The sequence below is a fragment of the Mya arenaria genome, chromosome 13 (assembly GCF_026914265.1).
Source record: "Mya arenaria isolate MELC-2E11 chromosome 13, ASM2691426v1".
NCBI lineage: Eukaryota > Metazoa > Mollusca > Bivalvia > Myida > Myidae > Mya > Mya arenaria.
This window is the reverse complement of record NC_069134.1, coordinates 36019446-36027931: the sequence shown is the minus strand read 5'-3', so window position 1 is coordinate 36027931 and position 8486 is coordinate 36019446. Positions and strand designations below refer to the sequence as shown.

At 31.4% G+C, this 8486-nt stretch overlaps 1 long non-coding RNA gene across 4 annotated transcripts; it reads left to right on the top strand.

Moving 5' to 3' along the window:
• Positions 1 to 4652: 4652 nt before the first annotated feature.
• Positions 4653 to 8444, top strand: LOC128213169 (uncharacterized). Of its 4 annotated transcripts, none has more exons than XR_008257692.1 (4): positions 4653 to 4735; positions 6155 to 6233; positions 6556 to 6596; positions 6987 to 8444. It is a non-coding gene; the product is annotated as an uncharacterized LOC128213169 (long non-coding RNA). The 4 variants fall into 4 exon arrangements; XR_008257694.1 differs by lacking the exon at positions 4653 to 4735 and adding an exon at positions 4773 to 5120; XR_008257693.1 differs by lacking the exon at positions 4653 to 4735 and adding an exon at positions 5121 to 5187.
• The last annotated feature ends 42 nt before the right edge of the window (positions 8445 to 8486 follow it).

Genomic DNA, 8486 nt, shown 5'->3' with positions numbered 1-8486 from the left:
TCACAGGTTCGCTAATGCAAAGGCCACCACAATTCCCACCTCCCCTGAAAAAGACGCTCTCTTATGTAATATACGGATTATATAAGATCAAATGTGTAAACAACTATAGACTGATTTGAATCACTCACGAATCTGTTTATTTGGTTGAAAAGAGTCTTGTTTTTCTTTTTAAAAGACCTCGTAATTAATAGTCCGTGTTGACATGTATGAGACTGACGACTTCCTACAGCCGCCACTCAACACCTAAATCACGCTAACTATAGTAAATCAGGAAGCGAGCTGATTCACCAACTGTATAAACACATTGTAGTTTTGGAATCTTTCATCGATACATTGGCAGTCATTAAGATGTGACGAGAAAATAATTATATAAGTTATTTGACAAAAGCATAAGAAAATACACATGGCAGTTACAGAAGAAGCAGAACATTCGGACATTAGAGAGTTTGATTTAGGCTTCCATAGTTTGTTGGCTTCCATAGTTTGTTTATACACGGGTAACACACAATCATTGATATAAACCCTTAAACTTTGTTTCACTTACAAGCACTTTCCGTGTGGTATCCACTGATAGTAAGGAGGCATATGAATGATAGGTCTCATAACGCCATCTACATTCTGTAGCGTCGTGTTTTTATGGAAGTAAAACATCCTGGAAAAAACAACAACTTGGATAGATAATGCTTAAGAGAAGGTTGAAAAAAACTGTGTACGAACCTTAACCTATCACAACAATTAATGTATACATAATTATATAATTATAACTCAAATAAACTATTTTCTTTGAAATTAATTCAAATTTTTCACTGACATAAACCAAATATTTTCTCATTATAAATGATGGCGAATGAAAAACATGACTGTTAAAAACCCGTATATATTTACCATTATATTCTACGCGATTAATGTAAATTATACAACGTAAAATATACTCATACTACGCGTCTTTCACGTGTTTCAACTTCATACCGCTCTTTATAAAGACACTAAGATACTTTCATTAGTATACTGATTTGACTTATATTGGACTTAATGCAATTCAATTTAAGTACTTGTACAAGGTTTGAATGTATAATGCCTTAAGGTAATGACTCACGTTGGGCAACAAGCATCGCCGTCTCCCTGTATTCTATCCGGGTGCTCCCTGTCCAACACGCCCGCTGATTCAGACCGCAAGATTTCGTCTTGATTAGCCTTCAACCTGCGTCTAGTTATCTGTAATTGTCTTCGTGTTTGGAACAGGTTTCTGTACAAGTTCCTTAGTCTTCGAGTGCTATATATAAAAAAATGTGAAAATCGAAGTGAGAGTGCGATTTTCATAGCTTGTATACACCTTATTCCAAAGGAACCCGTTTCCTTCAGAATATATTCCCTTTTTAGCTCGACGCGTCGAATAATAAGGAGAGCAATACTAATTAACATTGAGTAGGACGTCGGCGTCACAACGTGGTTTAAGATTTGCATGTAAGCAGATTTAAGTCATTATCTAGGCATAAACTGCATGTATTGAATTGAAACTTCAAGAGTTCAAACCTATTATTTTGCAAATATTTATTTTCATTTTAGGGCTACCAAACATTCAACCTGTCCGAAATTGTCTTGCATGTAATGCAAATTATGGCCATTTATTTTTTGACTGAGGAATTCTGGTTAAAAGCTCTGAAATCGTCTTTGTGACAGCTCTTGTTGTTTATGCTTTGGGCAGGGCTTATTGAATGAAAACTTTATAGCCTTTATACTACATAAAATGCAAAGTTTAAGTGTTTTGTGTTCTGTTCGAGATATTTTAACCAACGTAAATGTGTTGTGAAACTTTTTCATAGCACGAATTTAAATTCTTGCAAAAACTTTTGAGCAAAAAGGTTTTCCGCTGTGTGTGTTCGGGGGGGGGGGGGTAGGTTTTATAGATGTCGATTTAAATTGCGCTATCTAGAGTAAAAGGTGATCCGTTTTTGTCGATTTAACATTGAAACAAATTGTTCATTATTATACTTCTGAAAAACATGCACTATTCTAACGTCAAGCTAATGTCTATTTATTTCAATTCGGAGCTATTTTGAAAAAGACCTCGATATAGACCCTAAATTATGACAGATACGCGAATAGCTATGGCGAGCCGGAACTAATGACGGTATCTGAAAACACTTTCAGTATAACGAATTTCGGATATCGATCGTTAGCCTCTCGTAGGCGTTTTGCCCGCTACCTGAAAACCTTTTAAATTAAAACTACACATAATTAACAACGACGTATTCACAGCGATAAACACTCATAGCTCGAATCCGTTTTCTGTGGTCCATGTTTTACTCTTAGCCTGAATTGAAATATCGCACGTTACTTATTTGGAAGAGACAAGAATAGAAAGAAATCACATCCTTATATTGTGTATGTTACGAGTATTACATGCACTTGACTTTTTTTATATTATTGCAATTTACAATCATTTGATACATGTATGACAATGACATTTTGTTATTTCGTTAAGCGTCCGCTTGCGCCTAGGTTTTGAACTCCGTCAGCAAAATAAAAACACATAGTTTTGGTAAGCTAAATTATAATGAATCGTTGATTAGTACAAGAGGACAAGATTATTGCATATGTATTGAAGTTTTGTGTAAGACTCCTAATTATAAATTAGAAATATTATTTATAGTTCCTATGGTTGTCCATCATTAAAATTATTTGAAATGAAGCATTGTCCGTTATTCTGGTAAAATTTGTATTATTGTTTTCGCAATGACTGTTTGTTATTGAATATGTACTTGTAGCTATGTTTCACGAGCTTAAGGTACTTGTAGCTAGGTTTCACGAGCTTAAGGTTTACGCTTAACAAAAGAAACAACAACAGCGGGCGAAACCTTTGTAAAATAAATCTTATAGTTTTGTAGAAATAGGTTTTTGACGTGTTTCTACCATAACATACTTTATTTGAACAAAAACGATTAAGAATATGCCGTTTCACAAAATCGTTTAACTTAGGGGTGATTTTGAGCGTCGTCTGGATGGGATTGGACACGCTTTGAAGCATATAAGGTGACGCACTATTTGATATTGGGTCCAAATGAAGTAACCTTGTTTTCGGAAAGTCAAGTTCCAACATGCCGTCACACAATTAACTTTTATTTACAATAAAAATAAATTAAAGATGTTTCTTTCTTTTGCTGAATTGTCATGTAATTTATACATATCAAAAAGATGTAAATGATCTTTTTGAGGTTTGAACAAATTATTTATTTTTGTTGATGTAATCTTTGTTTCAAATTGCTCATGACCTATTTTCTTTTCGCAGATAGACATGTTGGACTCAACGCTAACGCGATTTGTGTTGTGGAAAAAATAGCTTTGTGAACATGATAATAACTTAACTTCGCCCATATATATATATAGAGAGAGAAACACATTTATTAGTTTCATTTTCAATATAAATGCTCCTTTAATAGTATTAACATACGCATTAAAATGAATTACTATTACACACAAATAAAAGACTATCAAAGAAACTGTAAAGTACAATATTTATTCGACGAAAAAAATACATTCCTCAATAAAGAGCATGGTCCTTTTCTACTTTTTTCGTTCGTTGTTAACAATTTGGAAAAAACATCATCAAGCCCCCAGCCCAACTTCCTACCGACCGATCTGCCTTATGAATATCTTACTCTTAAAATGTGTACAGACTTTGTTCAACACTAACAGCAAATCTACTTACTCAAGTTCCACATCCCGTCTATCACGACTGCCACCTCCTGTCTCAAACTCTCTCACATTATCATTTTTAATATTTCTAACCTTTTTTAGCTCAAAACAAAAGCGCGCCAGTGGTAACGCTAATATAACTAACATCCATGACGTGAACATTTTCATAGACTTTGTATTTATTAGAAGAAACTGAATTGTTATTCGCGTTCTTTTAAACGGTTAGTGAACGAAGATACGAATCCCGAACGCATCTCGAATGGGTTGGTTTGAGTCCTTTTTATAGGTTTCATTTTCAGCCCACATAGTCAATAGCACGCATGCCATTCCAGTCTATTATCTTTGTGAGATGTTGACCCCCTGCATTTCAGTTATTGTACTTTTATTTCATGTCACACTATTTTATTTTGAAGCAAAAAAGCATAAAATAACTTCAATAGGTCTGTTTTTAGTACTGTTTACACGGGGAAAATTGACGATCTGAATTTGCTGTACTCTTTCCGACTAAAGAAAAACACGAGAATTGGACATTGAATTATGCTTGTTTGTCTAAAGACAATATAGTTATACCAACATATCGCACACCATTTTAAAGGTAATTGACTCTTCTTTCCATGTCACTTATTTAAAAATGGATTGTTTTTATGTTGGTTGAGAAATTTGCATAAAACTGGACTCTACCGTGAAATCCATTCGGAGCTCCTCGGCCATTTTATTAGAAAACAACCTCGGATGTATGCCGGTACATCTGTTGAAGTAGTTCGTAAAATTTTGAATTATATCATTAGTTAAATGTAGTGTTTTAGAGTTGTATTTATTGATCTTAGTTTAAATTTATTGTCATTGAATTGTATTATAGCAAACATAATGAAGAATCCCAAGAGTTGAGTCACAAAGTTTAACTGCTAAATAAAATTACTACGCGATCTACTTGCAGCGGACTTAAACGTACCACTTTTTAAGTGTGTAAACCGTCCAAATACATCCGAGGTTGTTTTCTAATAAAATGGCCGAGGAGTTCCGAATGCCGTGAAATCGGGTAAGTTTGAGTTACATACCTTGTTTCTTTTTTGTATATCAAAGACACTAAATATCTTCAGATGTGTTGTTTATCTCATTGTATGTACCCGAAATGGTTTTAAACAACATTTTAGTGACAAACAATGATTCAGATGCCTGTGGATAAAACGTGCTCAATTATAGGTCCAAATCGAAAGAGAACAACAATGCATCATCGAATTTCTGAAAATTCATTCATTTATCTACACAGTGATACTATCCATTTGATTCAGTAATCTGTCGCATTTTTCCGCAAGGGCTATTTATAAACACATTGTTTCTGAGAGTGGCCAAAAACAAGAACAATTTGATGACTCATAAGCCATGCAACCTTAAAAGCCGAGAGTATCCGAATTAACCAGGAAGTAATTTTTGTTTACTTTTAAAATGTCAACCTCTATAAATAGTAATTTATTTTGAGTAAACATTGAGGTAGGTTTATGCATATCATTGTTTTATTATATTTAGAATGCTATTTATAAGAGGTTGCCAATTCTTTTGCATGAACATTGGTCAAATGTTTTATAATTTGAATAAATAAGACATTTGCAATTGTTTTTATTTTGGATATTGTGATTGGTTTTAATGAAATAAACAGACCGGGTTCTTTAAGGATCTGGTCACTTTCGGTTTTAAATAATGTAAATAAACTATTGGAGAATTGGCAGTTATTTTTTATTAAGCCATTCTATATTATTAATTAAGAATCTGTCAAGCTGAAGTTTGGTATTGTTTATGTGTATGTTTCTGCAACGGGCATTGACCGACAAATTCATATTAAATAACTTAAAGGAGCTCGACAACCAAAACCCAATTAATCAAATTACAACGCCAAGTTTCCATTTAGTGTTTTATTGGTTAATAAGAAAAATGCAGGCTGGCTTATATAGGCATTTCACAATTGAAACTAAGAAAGTAAGCATTTTTTAATCTTCTAAACAGTTAATTGGATGCCTACCAATTTTAATTGTTTATAGATCATACATTATCACCAAGTAACTAATACTTAAATAATAATTGGAAAGTTTCAAATTTCAACATATCAATGTTTTAATGTGTAAATTTCAGGAAACATTTTTATGTTCTGTATAGTTACTTGGATTATAAAATCACTCTCTGTAAAAATTATTCAACTTTTCAAACATTATTTGTCTACAGATTTATTGGAATTCCTGTTATGATAGGATTTCAATTGCTGTCATTAATTTTCAACTCAATGTTTTGATTATTCATTTGAAATTATTTTAAACTTCACATTCCATAAATGGCTGTTCTTCCTTTTTGACTAAATATTTTGAGTATTTTTACACATTAGTATGTCTGCCAATTCATGGGTGGTCAGTTTTGTCATTTATTAGTCTTTTTTCCCTTTTTTTATTTAATCTTTTCTTCCTTTCAGTGAGAAATAAAGCCATAGAATACATTCATACCACTCAAATTCAGCCAGTCAGAATGATGGGAAGGATTGCAGAACTGAGGTAACTTAGAACTATGATGCATATTTACCAGAGAATATCTCATTAACATGCCATTTGCTTAATTTTCTTTGAAATCATACCTGAAGTTATTGAAAACTCTTTATAAACTTTGACATTTTGTATGATGACATATTTTATTATTTGTAAAATAAATGCTTTTGACATTTTTTTGAGCTGTAAAGTTGAATTGATTCTTAAATTGATTCTGGTAAATACCAAACTGTGTATAGACATCAAACCTCATTACATATATATATATATATATACATAGTTGTCCCTCTCTGAATAATACATAATTATCTATGTTTCTGTTTACTTTCAGTTTCACTCTCACCTGACTGATGCAGATTCAGTAACCTAATTGTATGTACCTTTTTTGTCAAATTGTATTTATTTGCTCTATTAAAAATATAATGTTGACTTTTTTGAGGAATAATTTTGAAAGGAAAAATAAATTATTATAGAGAAAAGGTAATTTGTTATGTACAAAAAGTGGACAAAAATGTTGAACAGTATGAAGTTTTAAATTAGAAAATCCTTATTTCTCTCTGTATGTATGTCAACTTTATTAAGACAATATTAAGACAATATCTGGTAATATAATGTATTCTCTTAATTAATTGTGATAAAACCTTTTTACACTGTATGTATACATCTGTATATGTATGTTGCCATATAAACTGAATGCATGTAGTTTCTTTTGTTAACATGTATATTAATTGAAATCAACACATTCCTTTGTTATATTTTCAGGCTCATGATGGTTTCTGAGAAAAAAACAGCTTGGTGTAATTTGACAGTATTTTTCAGTATTTGACAGTGGTTCTATCATGCAACAGTCATACCATGAAGTGTCTCACAGATTTTTCTGAATTCCTGCAATATCCAAGATTACAGTGTAGTGCAAAGAGGATTAATTTTCTTGCAATAAGAAGTATCTGCACTTCCAAATACCCCTGTACAGCATGAACAGTTCCTTCAGTTTTTGAGTGATTATAGAGTGAAAATGTTTCCATATAAAATGTTTTCTTTTTATGTGTAAAACTTGTTATGAATGGTTACAAATACATGCATGGACATTATGATTCCAAATCTATGCACATTTTGATTCCAATAATTAAAGTATTTTAAATTTGGTTTGAAACAGAAATATTGTCCTTATGTTTGTTTCTAAACATTATCTGGTATTATTTGTGTTTATAGTTTCCATGTCAATTTAAAAAAAAAAAGTCGGTTCTTTTAAAGATGCACTCTTACTCCCACATAAGATTTACCACAATTAATACTTTTGTTTTATTATTCCAAAAAGGATGAATAAATGTTGAAAACAATGGTTCTAATGAATGATGCCTACTTCTACTTGAAGGAAATGTGCATAAAAGACAGTATTTCTACCATTTGAGATCATAGTAGATCACAGTAAATCTTTATGCATTCACCAATCATTTAATATCTTTGCTTTTTCAGCTTAAATACACGGTTACAATATTTTCATCAATACTTAATATTTTCCAAAAAAGAATTATTAAGTAAGTTGTTAAAGGGTTAACAGTCAAAGTATATGTTTGTTATACATGTGTATGCATTGATACTGAATAAGAGTGTCACTTTAAACAGTTGACATGGTAACTATAGAGTCTAGTTTTCTTAAGAAACTGTAATTGTTGTCTAAAAACCTTTGTATTTTCAATGTCATACTTTTTAGCATGTCCGCTTCAGTCAATGAAATATTTCTGTTATTTGTTAATTATTTGGTCATACTTTGTATACAATTATATTTATAATTTAACCTTGAAAATTGCTGACAATCTCATACTTATATTGAAATATTCAGAATTGCTAGATGGGTTGAAGTTCACCTTTATTACAACTGTCAGGCAAATCATGGCAAGATGTACATAATTCTCCTTTTTAACAAAAACCGATGTTTAAAGCATTTTTTGTATTTTTATTGAATGGTTACCATGGCAACTAATTTTTTGTTTGCCTTTAATCTTCCTATTTATAATACTATTAATTGTAAAAATGCAACAGTCAAGCAGTGAATGGAAGAATGTAAACGTTCTTTGTCTTTTACCTTTTTCAAGCTCATTCTTAAAATTTCTTAAAAATGGACGTTTTTTCATCATTTTTTTTAAAGTAAAACAATTTGCTTAAAACTTTGTTTAGGTTCTGATATTTAGGAATGTGTATTAAATTTATAGAAAATAAACAAAATGTGTTGTTTGACATTATTTATTTCATTTAAATTCC